Source organism: Cygnus atratus, chromosome 2 (assembly GCF_013377495.2).
Source record: "Cygnus atratus isolate AKBS03 ecotype Queensland, Australia chromosome 2, CAtr_DNAZoo_HiC_assembly, whole genome shotgun sequence".
NCBI lineage: Eukaryota > Metazoa > Chordata > Aves > Anseriformes > Anatidae > Cygnus > Cygnus atratus.
The window spans coordinates 75384933-75403241 of NC_066363.1; positions in this window are offsets into that span (position 1 = coordinate 75384933).

Sequence of the window (18309 nt, forward strand, 5' to 3'; positions counted from 1 at the left end):
TCTGCCACCAGGCTGACCAGGTCATCCACCTGCTCACACCTCACACACACGGTGCCTCTGCCACCCTCAGATGGCAGCAACAGGCTCAGGCACTCCCTGCACCCAGACACCTGAACTGCCGCGTTTTTGAGTGGGCAGTTAGCCTGGGTCACCACAGACTTTCTAGAAAGAGCTTTCTGCCTAGTGCAGACCATGGCTAGTTTAGCTACTGCTAGACAGCCGATAGATGAGCCGCCCTCCTGAGCGCAGAGCGAACCTCAGCCCTGTCTGAGCTCGAACAGCCGCACCCCGCCCTGACTGACACGCCTCGCCCTGTTTGCCCGTCCTGGTCGCCGCGCTCCCTATGGGCTGCCTCTGAACGGCCGGGGACGGGGCACTGCTGGCTCCGCCCACGGCTCCTCAGCCTGCCTCGCGAGGGCTGCGAGGTCCTGGCGGCTCCCTCGGCTGGCTGGAGTGGCCACGTTGCCAGAAGAAAAGCCCTGCCCGCCCTGATCCCCCGCTCCGCTGCAGCACGCGTCTGCCCCGGAGCCGATCGCCTCAGCGATTCCACCCAAGGATATCCCAACACCTCTAAACTCCTGCCTTGGATTTGGAGGCTGTTAGCCAGGCCAACCTTCAGCAAAGAGTAGGAATGTGATTATGCACCTGATTTCCCTGTAGCTTCCACAGTCATGTCATCTAGGATTGTAGCAATTTAGAGAAAACCACAGGGATGAAGCATATATGTGGACAACAAACACTAGAGTCATCATTTTCTGCTACAGCTAAGGACTGCACTTTCAGAGCTCATATATTTTCATGCAGAGGGAGGACTGTGGAGGAAGTATCAGCAGGAGCACAGTAGGACATGGATGACCTTTATGTGCTAAGGGTCCTACTGAACTTGGGGGTCTGGTGGAATGGCCAGGAAAGGATAAAGAAAACATGAGAGATCCTCAGAAACAAACCAGAGGATTTGAATTTGTGTGAAACAGCTTTCAGATGGTAACTTAATTCACAGTTGCTAAGGGTTGCAAAGCTCTAAGTGATAAAAACATACAACGAGGAATATCAGGATTTTTAGGTGCTGTTTGGCAGAATGGCTTAGGAGGGCAGGGCTGGGATGGCTAACCACACAAGCTGGTGATGTGAACACTGAAAAAGCCTTGCAGTTGGTAGCCTTGGCTCTGCAGTTCTATAGATACTGCCTGAGTTTTAATCCCAGTTCTGTTTCCAGTAGTTGTGTGTGATTTCACAAGTAGTTTATTTGAAACAAGGAGAAGTTGAGGGTTGCTGGGCTCCAGGATGGGGGTAGGAGACTTTGATTACAGAATTCTGTGCTACAAAGATATATTCAAATCACTTAGTAAAAGACATAAAATTAGAAACTATAAAATCCTGGATTTCACCCCAATGTAGTGTTTTTTTCTTTTTTTTTTTTTCCTTTCAGTACTAAGAAGTACATGATATACGTTTCCACCTGTACTTCTCTTTAGTATATGAAGATTCATCAAGGGATGCTGCCAGGAATAATATGCCTGCCAAATGTGAGTTACATATCAGATGTGTGACACTTGGCAAATTTGAGGAATTGTCAATATAAACCTTTTGGCCTTTTCTCTTGCATTACAGTTGTTAAATGACTACGTTTTTATCGTTCTTGTGTGGGTGGACTACTGCCTTAAATTGAGCTGGAGAAGAAGAATTTGAGGCAGTGCTAACTGCCTAGTACGTTCAGTGAGTTTCGAGGGAGGGAAACACTATGGCACATGGGACTGCAGCTAGGAGGTCAGGGTATCTTTTGGCACAGAGGAGACCAGTACAGTTTTTATTCAAAGACAAAAAGAACAGATTGTGGCGATGGGAAGGAATCAAGCAAAGGGTGCTGGAAGAAACAAAGAGGCACATGCAGTCTTGTCCTGAGAGGTATCGTGTAATTTATACCCTTAATAGTGTCGGTCTGAGGGTGAGTAAAACTAACTGTGACTCTTAACAGTTGCAATGTTATTCTGCCAGCACAGAATAAAAGATTTTAAACTAGATGTCAGCAAAGGTGTTCTCAAACACTTTATAGTAATGTCTTAGAAAAAAATGAGAAGGGTGTTTGTTGCAAAAGAGAACATGTGTCTGTGCCATTTTTAAGCAGCTAGTCTATGTTTCTGTCTCATTATCTCCTCAGTCTTGCTATCTCTTCCTTTAGGCTTGCAGAGCAAAATGGGAACCATCAAGTAGGCCTCTGCTATATGCCCCAGTGCAGAAGAGAGAAAGAGAAGGAAGAATTATATTTCCCTTCTTTTACTTTCCCACAGAGCAGAACTCCAAAAAACAAATTTCTGTTGATGTGGCAGTGTCTTGCAATGGGCTCTAATCACAAAGAATTTTTTGTACAAAATTAAACAATTGATAGCTGGGCATACATGAAGTGATTGCCCAATTATTTTACTTTTGTTTCATTTGAACAACACTAAATGGTTTTGGAACTATAGGAATATTTGTTCTTCGAGGTGTGTTCTTACCACTTAATATGAGATCTAAAGAAAATGTGATGAATTTGTAATGCAAAACTCCATATATCCAATAACAATTCTTCGGCAACCACATCAACCTTTCTTTGTAAATTATATTAGTAATATGCAAGAGTTTTCTCTTCAGATTTCTTGGTTTGCTGCTAAAAGTAATCCAAAGTGCATAAGCTGTTAGGTAGAGTAGGATAGGGAGCACTGTGCTGGCAGGAAAGTGATGCTGACCTTGTCTCTCTGTCAGTCTTGATTTACTGGCAATATAGTTAAAGTTGTCGCAAGCAAGTGAACGGGTGTTGATATTGAAAGAAAGAGAAAGTAGCAGCTTGACCTTTTACTTAATTTCAGGGACACAATACACCTGGGTGGGTGAATAACAGATTTCAGTTAGCGGTAAATCAGAAGTTGAAAGAAAAAAAAATCCTTTAACAATTTTAATCCTTTAAAAAAGTATCATTTAACTGCTTTACAAAAAAAAAAAAGGCATATTTTGAGTTGAAAGATGTATCACACATGCAGGTCCTCATATACAGAAATGAACTATGCTCTCTTTGCTGAGCAGCTCCTTCTGTGTTAATGAGGGAGATTTATAAACAGACAGCATAGCATAAATGCATGCAGGGCTGTCCTCAATTCATACTCCAGGCGTGGTAGACTTGTGCTTCTCACCTGCATAAGAGCTCAACTCTCCAACAATAGTATTACAAGAGCACACACGTTGGGTGAATGTGGTAATTCAGAGCAACATAGATGCAGATAATAAGCCCTGCAGCACACAACAGCACACAACATAGTTTTAAGAGATGTTCTAACATGTATTTAACTGCTTTTACTTTGTGTATGGTATGTATTTTTCATTGAAATGCAACATACACATATCTCAATTTAAAATACAAAAAAAGTCAGTCTCATGGAGGAAAAACTCGACTTTTAAAAGTTTAATTCAGGATAAAGATGCATGCTGTTATTTCTGCTGTTTCTTCTGTGGTTTAATAAGTTCTGTAGATATTTCAGCTTAAATATATATATCACAATTGAAAGTATTGTTTGATGTTTCATCATCTCACAAATCTACTCTATCAGCAAGTCCATTTGTAAGTAACAAAATATAGCATCTCTTCCTGACGGCAAAGCTAGAAATCAACCTTTTTCTTTTCTTTCTAAGAAAAGAAAAGAATAAAAGTTACGCAGGTGGACTAAACAATTCTAGGGCACTTAGAGAGCTTCAGATGTCTCACCAAGGCACAATCATCCAGAATATACTTCTGGTTAAATCAGGGTATAAATGGCAAATAAGTGCAATTCTGCACGTAAACAGAGTGTATAAATGGTAGCTGGGTAAACAGACATCAACAAAAACTACTTTAAATCTGTTTGTTGAGATTGATTTAACAGTGAGATGAATTTATATTTAAAAAAAAATGGATTCAGAAAAAAAATAAGTCTGTAGGAAACTTGGTAATAACTTCTAAGCTACACATATCACAGCAATGGAATTGAAGGGAGAAGCAACTATTCCCACTGAAAACAAAACAGAGTAATTGATGGCTCTTCTGCTTTGTATTTGCAAAACTTTAGAACATTTTTTTTGGGTCTATAAACCTTGAGCAGAACTTGCCAAGCCAAGAATGCACCTGTAGTGAGAAGAAGAGAGCTTTGGGGCAGAACAAAAGAAGGCCTTTCTTGACCTTTTGTGTAAAAAGGGCTGGGACAAAATGTTAACAGTAGTCACAATTTTCCTTCAACTTGTTCACCTTACACAACTTTCCCTGATCTTTGCTCTCAGCTTGTTTCTCACTTTGTAATTTCTGACTTCATTTGGCCTGTTGTAGAGACCCATTTTCATGCATTCTTGCCCTCCTTTCATCCTCTGTCTGATAAATAGCAAGCAGAAGCCAGCTCCTTCTTCCCCGAAAAAAAAAAAAAAAAAAAAAAAAAAAGCACAGAACCCAGAACAACAACAAAAAACATAAGTTGAATCTGCAGGTTCAGTTACTAGGATTTTATATATATATCACATTGCTCCTAGCTAGACATAATTCTGAAGGATAGAAAATGTATCAACATAATACGGAATATAAGGACCTAGATCTCTAAATACATTGTAATAGCTTTACAAATGTTATCTTGAGACATTAGTCTGATCACTTTTAAACTGACAATTTTAATAAACTACGTCAGGTTGGATCATAATGCAGTTCTTATCCATCAAGAATACTCAAACTGAAACAAGTGCTCAAAGGATTATTACTGTTGAGAGAGAAGAGAAGAAAACCCACTCTGACAAAGAGATGAGAAGGGAGTAGCATAGTTTCTCAAAACTCAGGCTGAAAGAAGGCTATTTCTGTGTGTTACATTTGGAAGTAAACAAATTCCTTTTACGCTGAAGGAAGGGGAAGACCAGCTTGACTATAAATGGCAAAATAATACCTATTTTTTATATAATGTAATTTCTTATCTTCATTACTGAAGACAGCCAGATCTTCAGAAAAATAACATTCTGGATGTTAGACGTCAGACCTTATAACAGCAAAGCAAGATTTTGTTGAAGCCTTCTGGTAAGACCTATTTAGTCCTGAAATATAGAGCTTAAAGGCAATATATTAACTGGTTGCTTTCAGTTGCAAAGTACGATACTTATTTACCCATAAGCCTGTTTCAGTGTTTTAGGACAATTTTTTATTTGCGTATGTGCACCAATAGACAAAGCAAGGAAGTATGGCACAACAAGAACTGCTCCCTAGAGTTGTGCAAAGTTTTGGGAATCACTGTCAGAGGCATCAAGTAAAATGATTATGAAACCACAGGTAAGAAGCTCACAAAACTTTCTGTATTGAAAATAATGTGAAGTACTTTGCACTAAGGAGAGTTAAGCTCTGTGGCAGAGAAAAGAACCCCATATTCTTTTGCAAACAAGGACGTTTTCCAAAATGCTGTGTTAGAGTCACAGGAACCCTTACAAAGGGAACATCTACATCACAGTGTGGGTATGTGTATAAAAATAACATATTTCCTGGAAAAAAATGACTGAATTAACTAACTTGATTGTGCTTAGTAGTTCCAAAGCGAAAGTTATGTTCTCATACAATCAAGTTATTTGATTTGTTTTAAAAACAAATATTTTTAAAATGTTACTAGCTTTTTCTTTTATTTCATAAGGTCTCCTATTCTAAAAATTTGAGAAAACTAAAAGTAAAGATCCCTAATGTTTTGGGAAAGATTGCTAAATAATGGAATTTCAAGAAGAGAGAAGTGCCTTTGAACATTTAGGTATGAATCATTATAAAAAGATTGCTGCAAAGAGCGCATCATACAACCAAAAGGATAAAATGTAGAAATTTTTCTCCTGCATATTCTACTTTTTCTCATTTTTTTACTAGTTATTGCATACTGTTGTGATAATATACTGTGACAGATCACAATACAGAGGTACAGAATTTGTCCTGGCAGCTGCAGTGGGTGGCCATCTGCACATCATTCCTGCACTGTAATTTCTATAAACCTTTGCAAAACCTTAGAGGAAGAGGTCTGCAGGGAGAATAATTCAGTTGAGAAATACAGGGTAAATAAAATAATTTAATTTTCTGAATATTTGGGATCAGTATTACGTTCCAGTTGTAGGAATCCGAAATGATTCAGTTTCACCATAACCTGTTGCAATCAGCTTCTGCTGACATAATAGATTTTGTGACTTTAACGTTGTTATCTTAATGAAAGAAGACCACAACCAATGTATATATTTTCTAATATTTATGTATACTTATTTTAATTAGATACTTTGATCCTGTCACAGAGTAGTATAGTCTACAGATTAACATTATGTTTGTTTTTAATTAGTTTTAAATTAGTGTTAATAATTTCTTTAACTGGTCCTTTTTCCTTCACAGTGCAAGATGGCACTACCATTTAAGTTTGCCTTTGGTTATGCACTAAATAATAGTTATAAAATGAGATCAATAATTATAACTTTTTTTTTTTTAATTATAAAAACATGTTCCTCAAATGTAATTATTTGAAAGCAGGGATAAAAAGTGTTTCATTTTTAGAAGTGTCTTTGAACTTCAAAGTTGCAATAAGTAATATTTTTTTTTCCTGTTGTAGTTCCATAAAACCAAACAGTAATTTCAAAGTGTTGATTTCGTTTTCCTTTAGTTTTATGTAGCCCCAAGGCAGCTCTAAAGCGTTAGAAACAAAAAATAGTAAATTCTGCTTTTGTATGAAGTATACAAGCATCAAACATATATTTTAATGTTGTCTTATTTGGGGATGTCTTAATACCAGTTTTCAAAGAACAGTTTCAAAACCTACTCTTTTATCCATCTGCATGCAAGTAGACTATAGAGCACTCTTCAGAATTTTTGTATTTTGAAAAGTTATCTAAGCATTGCTTAGGTTTTCAATGCAGAACATATTTGTAGACTGTATGGATGGGTGAATTTAATCACTAACACCTGCTTTTGCCTGCATTTGCAAACTTAGGAAAACTTTTTGCTGAGGAATTAACCTGCAACAGTCACTATTTAGTGTTATCCATGGAAAACAAAATGCCATATAAATATCTGGGACTAAAATGATGAATACATCTGAAATAGAAACCAAAAGCTGTTTTCACTTCAAAATGCAGGATGAAAAGGGAATACATATTCCTGAAATAGAAAGGAAATGAAGCTACATTACTAATGAAAAATATTTTTTTCAGTATCTTACTCTAACTTTGTGTGCACTTCTTTCTGGTAAGATCTCTATAGGTAGAAGGCATACAGTCCTCTGTTGGTGAGAATACATAGGGTGGGATTCCTTAGGAACTGAAGGAATAAACTAAAGCAGTGGAAGAAATGGTGTGCTTTGTTATGAGACTGCAATGCTTTTGTTTCCTGTTGATTGCAGCCTTAAATTCCAGAGAATTACCTGTCAACAGGAAAAGCAGCAGTTACCATTTTGATTGAGTTGCTGCTGACTGTCAGAAGAAATACAGCTTCTTTCTCTGGCCTTCTTTTTCCTGTTATTTTCAACAGCTGAAAATACCTTTGGGAGCTGGGAAATAAAAGGCTCATTGTTTGCATCAGGGCACTTGCTCCCTGATGGAAGGGAGCCAGGAGGTGACCCCAGCATGGGCCAGGCAGTGCCTGCACTAGCAATGTGCCATCCCACAGCACTTGATGTATGGGAGAGCAGGGTCCTATCGATGCTGCAGCAACAGGTCTTGTTGACAGTCCAGTGGCTATCATGTGAAGCAAGATTACAAGCCAGGTCCAGGCTCAGTCCAGGAAATCCAAACAACAGTTTAAAAACAGGACAGACAGTCCCATGTGGAGTTAAAAAGGGGCTCTTGGGCCCTCTAACAGGGAGGCTGCTGGTGAGGCTGGTCATAGTAATGCCTATTAGAGCCTGCAGGGCTTATGAGAAACAAACAAAATGCAGACAGTCCTTTCCCTATAGAAGCTGCCACCTCTGTTGCAGAAGATCAGAGCTCAGTCACTGCCACCACTTCCTTAACTCTCCTCCTCCTTCCACACAAAGCAGAGGAGCCAAGGGGACACAGGCGAGGAGGGAATGCTCTGACCATTTCCTCTACCACTTTTATCAGCGTGAATCAGATTTACTGATTTTTTCGCTTAGCAAAATAAGGGGCTTAGTGTCACAAAAAGGGACCTATATATTTAAGTTTTCATTTTTGTGAGGAGCAATCCTCACAAAGAAGAATCTTCTTAAAGTCCAACTGCACTTGTTCACCACTGACTCGCATGTTTACTAAGCCGAATATTTGGATATCATTGACATACTTTGTCACCTCATTAGTCATCTTCCTTTCTAGGTCATTCATAAAGTGTTAAATGTAAGCATTGGTTTTAGCACAGATCTCTCTAAAACCCTTTTTGTGAACACCCTCATTATGAAAATTGACCATCTGCTCCAGCCATCCATATTTATCTCTTAAGCAATTACTTATCCATACTTATGCTTATGAAGGATCTTTCATCACATAGCTATTTCCTTAGATGACTGTTGAATAAAATTACTAAGTGCCTTTACAAAAATCACACATTATACTGAACAACCCTCCTTGTCCACACGCTCACTGACTGAATACCCTAGTCTGACCTGCAGCTCTGAGTAGGAGATTAGACTGGAGACTTCCCAGAGTCTCTTCACACAGAGTGATCCCATAACTCTATGGGACCAGTATCTGCTGCTCCTGGCCCTAGTAATATGTTTGGCCTCACCAACAATATGGCAAACACCTGTGACACATTAAACAGCCTGCTCGTATACCACCCTCCCTGCTTTTTTTTCCCACTCTCCCTGGCACCACGTTGTGGGGACACCAATTAATAAGGTTAATTCATGTTGTCAGGGCACACATGCTGGGTGGCCAGTAAGGATGCAGGGCAGCACAGGGAGCGCTGTTCACAAAGCCCTAAGGAGCTGCAGGCCGAGACCTTGGGCTGGAGCTGATGCTGCCAGGTGGCAAAGTCTGGGGACCCCTGTGTCCTCCAGGAACTGCGTGAGTGACCTGTGGCTTTTCCTTGGGTTGGGGCTGTTGTGTCACATGCTAGGTAACCGGAGTTTGGGCTGAGTTGCAGAGGATTCCAGTGGTTGGAGGCTCAGTGTGATGTGGAGCTTTGGAAATCCTGTGTGGCTGCAAGCTGTGCTGAGTGCTAGGAAACATAGATAAAAGCTGTGCTGATTGTTTAAAGCCTTTATGTAATGTTAAGTCCTCATTCTACCAAGGATCCTTGAAGGATCCTGCCTGTCTTCCATAGTCCTGTGTGATGCTCCACTAAAGATCTTCAATAGGTTTGTAATCCAGAGCCCCTCCATAGAATTCATATTGGCTATTCTTCAATATGTCATATTTGTATGAGAGCCTACTAGTTATATTTTTATTGAAGTTTTTGCTAATTTGCCTTGCACATACATCAGGCTTACTACTTTACGGTTTCCCAGATCTTCTCTGTGGTGCTTTAAAACAACTTCCCTGTTTTCTGTAGCCCAGTCCCCTCGTATTTAGGTGTCTCTCTACACTAAATGTGCACACCATAGCTAGAAGTTGCATACCACTGTTATTTCTGCATTAGTCCTCTGAAGTCCTTAAGGATTCTGTTAAGTATATCTGGTTCTGCTGACACTTAGCAGCTGTTAATTTTTTCTTTCTTACATCTTTTATACACACTCTAACTTGAGACAAATTGTGGAAATGTTTTCAAGCTACAGCTAAAATTTGAATTTGCAGACTTGATTCAGTATTGATCTTTGTTGGACTATCCTATCTGTCATCTCACTCATCCTTTGTTTTTTCCTGTTGTTAACCTGTTACTTGGATTTCCACTACTTCCATGTGCTAGCTCAGAGACTATAGTTCCAAGGAAGTCTTAAACCCCCTTGTTTTCCTAAGTTATTAGTGGGCATGCTACATGTAATCCCTAGTGCGCGGGGTAAAGTTTGACATCTTATTGTCATAGAAAGCTTTTATATGAATTTCATGTTCTATCCAACAGTTTGTGATTTCAAATTTGCAAATATTACAAAAGCTGCTATTGTTGACTGCTGTTTGCTTAAAAAGGATGGTGAATGTTTCCTGTTTCTTGCATTATAAGTCTTGGTGTTTCTGTCCAAGGAGGAACAAGCATGTATAGAGCTTGCATGTTGCAACGATTCTTTTTGCTACTCAGAATTAACAGGGTAAAGAGAAGATGTTCACACTATAAATATTATTATTCAAACAATGATGTGCTGATAATACACTAGTTATCTGTAACCAAATAGTTCTGTAGGAAACATTAAAAACCAAACAAAAAATAAACAAACAAAAAAACTTTTAACCAAGATCTGGTGTAATATGCACTGGCATCTTCAATAATTCAATGTTTTTACAGTATTTTTGGTTACATAATTTTTTGTGCCCATGTTGGTATGTCTATTAATGACCTCCTAGGTTTCATAGGTTGCTATATTTCTCTTACTGGTTGGGATTAGATTCCCTTGCATCATGTTTTATTTTGGGACAACTCATGGACTAGCAAGATTTCTTTCCATCTCAAGTAACAGTCTATTCCAAAATAGAGAACACTAGATTCATGTGTATAGATCCGTGTGTATGTAGACAACTGTCTGTGGACAGGCTTTAAATTTAGTCAAGAGTAGACAACAATGAGAAGAGAGGAGGCAATTGCCAAACCTAGATGCCTCCTTGCCCAAGAGTATTTTTGTATGGGACTGAGATCTGAACTCTTGTAGTTCTTTCACTGAACACTTCTGCCATTTTCTCTGCTTTCAGCATTAAAATAAGTTTCAGAATTAAGTCATTTTTATTTTATTGTTAGCAAAGAAATGGTCCAAAACTACAAACAGAAAATCATAATGACATCCCAGAAGAAGAGGATAAGCCGCATATCACTTCATATTGTTAGCACTGAAATGAAAGCAGAAATATTAACTAAAAAAATGGATCTTGACTTTGTAGTTAGTTATAGTAGGGCAATGGTATGAACAGAACTAATATGATTTCATCCCTTGAAAATAAGAAGATATGCAGAAATATTCCTTAGTGTGGAAAGAAAAAAAAAAAAAAGTAAGATGAATAAAAGTCATGTATTACCCTTTTTGGCAAGCAGTTACTGGCTTTGATCAATGCTAAGAAACAAAATGAGCAGAAGCTATTACATTTTTATTCTCTACTTTGTTAAATTGATGAAAATACTATTTCATTTACTCTACATCTGGTACAATTATGTTTTTACAGAGCTCTAGGAGTGCTGTCAGGAGTTGACAGAAATACTTAGTCTTTGACAATTTGGTTCATGAATGTTTTGATATCCTCTTTTCAGACAAGATTTTACAGGATTTTTTTTTCATGTATTTTATTTCCAGTTTCGACATGTTGTAGACAAAAGCCTGCAAAATCTACAGGGCACTACTACAAACATCTAGCTTGAAGTGTGTGATTTGTGCCCTTCCAGAATTGAATACATATTGGAGAGCTACTGTGTATCTTGTAGCAGAGCGCTCACCATGTAGAGTTTTCTGTTTCAGAGGAACCCATAGGCCTTATTTGTGACTGCAACATGGTAGCAACAGTAATGAATGTCTGAGCTACCTGTCTTCTTTGGGTCATTCAGGTTTACCTTTGTAGAGTATTGCAACTTAATTTCCGTGGCAGTGGATTGCCATTCCATGATTCAGTAAAATCTCAGCTGCAGCTACTGTTGTTCAAACCTCATATTTTAAATAATGGTTTTTGAAATATTTTGAAACTGCACTAAGTGTCATTATAAAGAGCATAGACTTATTTGAATGTGGCCAAATGTGAAGTATCTTTCATATCTCTTTGCTTTGTAAGTCCCTAATCATTTTCTTGTACTTTATGTATTGTGGAACTAAAGGCATCTACAAAAATGCTAAAGTAGCAGTTTTATCGAACCAATAAATAAAAATATTTGTGCTTCTCCAAAGCATTGTTAGGTAGAGATACCGATATAGTTGGAATATCTAAGCACCTAAGTGATTTGAAATGACGAATGGCTGAAAGCATACAATTCTCATTTCAAATAACAAAGCTGTTTGATCAAAATCATTGCAGTTTTCCACTATAAAATAAAACTTTGAATAAATTAAAATTTCTATTTGAAGTGGATTTTTTTATGTCTTTTGATAGGAAGTTATGAAAAATAATGGTCAAGTTATATACTAGGCCTATATAATGTACCATATGTTAACAAACATTTAAAAAGCAAATTCAAATATAATAAAGTCAATTTTAGAATATTTTCATGGAAAAGTTCAGGAATGTCTTTCCTATTTTCTAGATAACATGTGGATTAAGATTTTTGTTTTTAAATGATCACCTTTGTTCTCTAGTGTTTAAGTGCTCATTTGAATCCCTTTTAAGAGCTTTGATCTAAATATGTTTTAAGCAGAGAAGATTACTGATATAAGGTGCTCCTGTAACTAATTGCTTCCACTGTTAGTAAGAAAAAATACAACCATGTGTATTTTTCTAGCTGCAACTTCTCTGTCACTAGATCATGTTATGGATTTGCTTGCGAAGTCTGCCGATCTTAGTAGTAGAAATGCCTCCCAAAGATTATTATTTACAAATTCTGCTTCTGGATAAAATCAGCATACTGAATGCTTTTAATTTTTCCAGTGCACAACTTTTTTTTTTTTTTAATCCATACTTCAAATAATTCTCTTTTCTAAACTCTCTTGAGTATTTTTACATCCTTTTGAAGTCTGAATACTGAATCTGGTGACAGTACTTCCATATTCACACATCAAATGTGTAAATTGGATAAGCCTTATACCTGTTCCTTACTGTATTGTTTTAAAATTGTGGCAGGACTGCATTTATTTGCCAAGCAATATCCTTTGCCAAGCAGCATCTCCTTAAGCAACTCAGTCCAGCCTGCAGGGTGAGGCAGTTCCAAATTTCTCAGTCAGACTGTCTTGTTGAGTTGCAGAAGCAGTCTCTGGACTGGTTAACTACTCATCATGTCCCACTTCTGTTCCCGTTCTCTGTTGGCTCTTTTCTTTGTGTGCATGGTATAAAGATAAAGTATAAGGCAATGCTAGCCCTAAAGAAGTACAAGAATGAATGTCATACATGCAGCCCTATGCAACAGCATATGAACAATGAATAGTTTATGCAAAAATCTGCGTGGAAGTATAGAATATCAAGAAAAAATGATGTGCCAAGGTTCTAGGTCAGGGCCACTTTGTAAGTGGTACATGTGGCTGCAAGCTTATCGAACTGTTCTGCAGTCTACGCGGTTGGTTTTTACCTGCAGAACCTAAATGGCTTAACCATTTTTCCTGTGAGTTTCTCCTCCTCCCTAAGTACCGCTACTACAGACAGGAGCCAGGCTCCAAACTGGCAGACACAGGGAGGCGTGAAGGTTGGGGGAGAGTTAAATGTTCATGGCTTATTAGTTGTTCTTAGTTTCACTGAACACTACTTTTAATAGTGTGCTTTTCAGCTCTAAAGAAAGCAGTCTGGACAGAAGCCTTTTTAAAATTTATGTAATATAAACAGCTTTGCCCATTTTAAACAGCCCTCCCCCAAATTTCAGGCTGTAATTCTTTTATCATAAAAACTATTCAGATTTGCTGCAGTCATTTTTTTAATATTTGTTACTGATACAGGTTTAATTTTTATCAGTTAGTATTTACATCAGAAGTTTACCTTTGATGAACTTGGCTTTTTTTAATACATGCTTCTTTTCTGCCATAATAGTGTATTTGTTGAATATAAATGTCTATGATATTCCACTTGTACTCTTAAATAAAAGACTCAAAATTGTCCAGTTAAATGTAATGTTTTCCTGAACATTATTAGCTATTTCCATTATTAGCTATTTCCATTTATGTAAACCATAGATGACAGACATTCATAGTTATTAACACTATAATATTTTGTTATATTTTCTTTTAATACTCGGTGTGTATATATATATTTCTTTTTCTGTCTTATATAGATGCCTTGGTAACTTGACTAGAAAACAGTCCACTAGTTCAGATGGCGTGCTATTATCTTGGGTATCTTTTCAGAAGTCTTTAAGGATCTGACATTCAATTGTTCTTTTCTATTCCTTATATTGTCACACCTATACTGCATGTGATTATTTTATTCTGTGATGACACAATTATCTCATTTTAGGCTAAGCTTCAGCAATCATTTAACAATAGTCAATAAACCCTGATGCAAGTTACATTTAATGGAAAGAAATAAAACAGCTCTTGGAATCTAAATTTAATTTATAAGAAACCATTTAATCTGCAAGAAATATTTACCTCGCAATGTGTTTTTACATATGGTAAATCCCATTATCTGCTTTAGTGCTCAGCAGAGCTCTTGTATAGTTAGTTTTGACAGACTGTTCATTCTACCTTAAAAAGAATTATTCTAGGGGTAAATTAGCATTATGTGTGGTCAACGTAATTTATTTTAGTATAACTCTTATGGGTACTTTGATTTCTTTTGCTAGCAAATTCTCAACCATGTCAGAGAAGAGATGTGAAGAAAATCTATTAGGTTTAAGAGAACGGATTTGTCTTTACTGTTGCATGACTATTGTCTTACAGAAGAGCTGTGAATGTCACCTGATCTTAACAAATCACCTTGGAAGTAGTTTGACCTTAATAGTAGCAATTTTTTAAATAACATGTAGTCAAAATTCTTATATACTTGGTTTCATCTCATTATGTTTAGCTGTTGGGGCCTGAAGTAATGAGATAATTAACACTGTGGATCAGTCTTCTATCTTGCACATTTGATTTGGGATATACGAGAATATTTTACTTCATTTATTTATTTTAATTAGAAATAACTTGACAGCCACTTCATTAAGAACATTCTTCAGCATTTTTTACAGCTCATTTCATATACCTATGATTTCTGTTCCTTAGAAAGTCATTTAGGCCCCAATTTAAAAATATCAATTCATCCATAAATCAGTGTATAGCAAATGAACAAGAGAGAATGTACAGTGAAAGTGTTAATTAAGTTGTATTAAAATAACACACAGAAGCTTGGTCATCCTCCATAATTTAGAAATAATAATAATAATGTAGTACAATAGCTAGTTAGGCGGATTACTTTTTAGGGGTTCTGGCATGGGAAAGCTTGTTGATCATTTCAACATATTTATAAATTTTGCAGATTCTTAGTTACCACATGACTACATATATTCTTTTGTGAGTTACTGTCTGTCAAACTGCAAGCACAAAAATATGGCAGATACTTTTAACCTTCGGTTCATAATGAAATGTCTCTTTTCCAAGGTGTGATAATGACTTAGTATAAATATTAGAATATTCTGATGGAAAACATGAGGCTTATCTTTTGACACCTCTGAGAAGGTTTAACTGTCTAATACAATATTGGCTCTGCCTTAACCCTTCTCCTTTTATTGACTTCATACTATATACCTTAGAAGTAAGGAATGAGTTTGTTTGTAGTGATATTCAAACTTTCACGTGCCAGTTAAACAGTGAAACTATGTAGTGTCTAATTTGAGGCATTTTTAACAAGCGTGGACTTTCTGAAATTCTTATATGTTTAGCACTAAGGATAGTGTAAACTTGCTTGCTGATTGAGAACCCATTGGCAGTTCACAAAATAGTACATGAAGTAGTGCTAGTGGTTGTTTTTTTTTTTTGTTTTTTTTTTTTGCTTTGTTTGTTTTTTAATTTAATCTAGTATACCAAGTTAAGGTATTTAGTTATGGGCAGTTCTGTTTGTTAGACTAATAATGTTAACAGTATATTAAACACAGTTGATCAAAACAAACTTTTAGTTTAATTTTAAAATGCACTAAACTAAGCATTTTCAAACATACTGTCTCTGCAAGTACTAAATCATTGAAAATAGAAATTTTCTGCACATCATTCCAAGATCTGTTTTGTTTTTTGAAGAAGTTTGATTGAACAACAAAATGACCTTAATTTTGAATTGCAGCGTTGTTGTATACAGTAATTTCCTTGTAATGACAGCTTCTCAGACTTTATACAGTTTGAACTAGATATTTCAGAGATATTTTTAAATGTCATTGAAATTCCACTGTTAATATACTATTTGGCAAATACTTTAAAATATTCATTATGTAGAATTGTTCAAAAATAATGATCAATGGCGCTTATATTGGCATTCTCTTATAGCCACGCATACAGAACCACCACAAATTAAAATATTTAAAGACTCAGTTTTGCCATCATTATCCTGCCTGCCAAATGTAAATTGCAGGAGATCATGTTTGAAGAGGATGAAATAATTTTCATAGGGCAACTAAACATAATTCAGATAATTTCTTGAAAGTGAACATTAGCCTTTAAAGGTTATTTTAAGTGGGATATTCCAGTTGAAATAGCTCTCAGAAGTATGTACTTAACTGGCTATTCTTTGTCAAGGTGGTGCTTTCCTACTTCAAAAATTACTAGATTAATTCCATGAAGACTTTGAGAGAGATATAAAATGAAAGAACTGATTTTGTATCTCTTCTGCTCTTGACCCAAATTAAAGAATGAAATCTGAGTCATTAAGAATGTGTTAGATATGTACTTTCAAATATGCTCTCATGTCATCCTGTTCCACTGAACAGATTTTTACTGTACTTCTCGTACGTTGTTTTGAAATGTTTTTCAGTAAAGGGGGGTATTTTGACCAAAAAGTTTTTTTTGTTGTTGTTGTTTGTTTGTTTTTTAAGCTGCTGGAGCAAAACTTTTCAGGTGATCTTCTTAATTTAATCTTGCATTGTTTGTTCCAAATATAAATGTATATATACTTAAATATTTGTATTAAATGTGTTATGCAAATAACATCAACCAAAAGACTTAACTTTAAAGCTCACAGTAAAATTGCAGAGAGTAGAATTGGCTCCAAAAATGCAATTTGTATAAAAGGAATGATTAAGTAATTAAAAATAATTGCAGAAAAATGAGGAGAGGTTCTACTGGGTTTAATTTCTTGAACTTTGTATCGGGTTCGAGGACCGTGCATTTATCTTCTTTGATATTTATCTAGGGACTTGCATTTATCTTCCTCAATATTTATCTTCCTTATGACAACAGGCATAGGTAAGCAGTTTGGAAATATAAATAGCATTTCTAATCAGAAGGCATCTATACAAGTTCTGCTTGCTCATTTAGCAAGTAAAATATCTGCTTTATTTTAACAAATAGGTTTCAGAAATATCCCATTAAGAGAAGCTGTATAGGTAAGTTAAAGTAAGTTAATTTAAAATGACTAAAAATATATGCCAACAGATGACCAAAGTTTGTTTTTTTTTTTGTCAAGTGGGTTTTCCATATTTTCCTGTTTCTGCTTATGGTACAGACCACAGAATCCTACAATGGTGTGGGCCGGAACGGACCTTAAAGACCATCTCATTCCACTCTCCTGCCATGCGCAGAGACACCTTCCATTAGACAAGGTTGCTCAAAACCCCATCCAACTTGGTCTTGAACACTTCCAGGGATGGGGCATCCACAGCTTCTCTGGGCAACCTGTTTTCAGTGCCTCACCACCTTCATAGTAATGAATTTCTTTTGAATATCTAATCTAAATCTACCTTTCTAAAATTTAAAGTCATTCCCCTTTGTCCTAACACTGCATTCCTTGATAGAGTCCCTCTCCAGCTTTCTTGTAGGCCCCCTTCAGACGCAGTGAAAGAAGTTCTGAAATATCATCATGACTGAGTAGAATATCTTCATTATTGAACCTAGCTAGATTTTTTTTTTAACATTTTAAAACCATAAGCTGTTAAATTCTTTGGAATCTAAAATTGTTTTGTAATTAATGAGTGCAGAAGTGGCAATCACTACCATGTCTAAAATTGCCTAATACTTTTGTGGTTATGGTTTTGTTTCCAGTTTGTGGGCCACAATATTTTGTGCTAAGACTGATTATTTTTTTTTATTGTGTCTTCCACTTGAGCATAGGGGTTATGTGGAAGTCTTACTTTATATATAAAATGACATTTAACTCTCTACAATCAAAGCAGCTCAGAGCTAAGCTGAGCTAAATTGTAAAGACAGAATCCTCACTGGACTGGGCCTCAGATATGTGAAGAATACTGCTTTGGATAAGAGCAAGTTAAAAATATCTTCTCCTTAGCATGACCGTATTTTATTTATTTATTTATTTATTTTCCTGTGATGAATCCTATCTAGTTTAACAAAAGTATATCTTAAAAAGGTTTTATCAGTATGCTTGATACTTAGAATGGGGAGCGCAAATGGGACCAGTGTCTACAGGACAGAAACATTTTGAATTCTTTGGCACAGTAGCTGATGTGCCTGGGGAGGAGATGGGGCA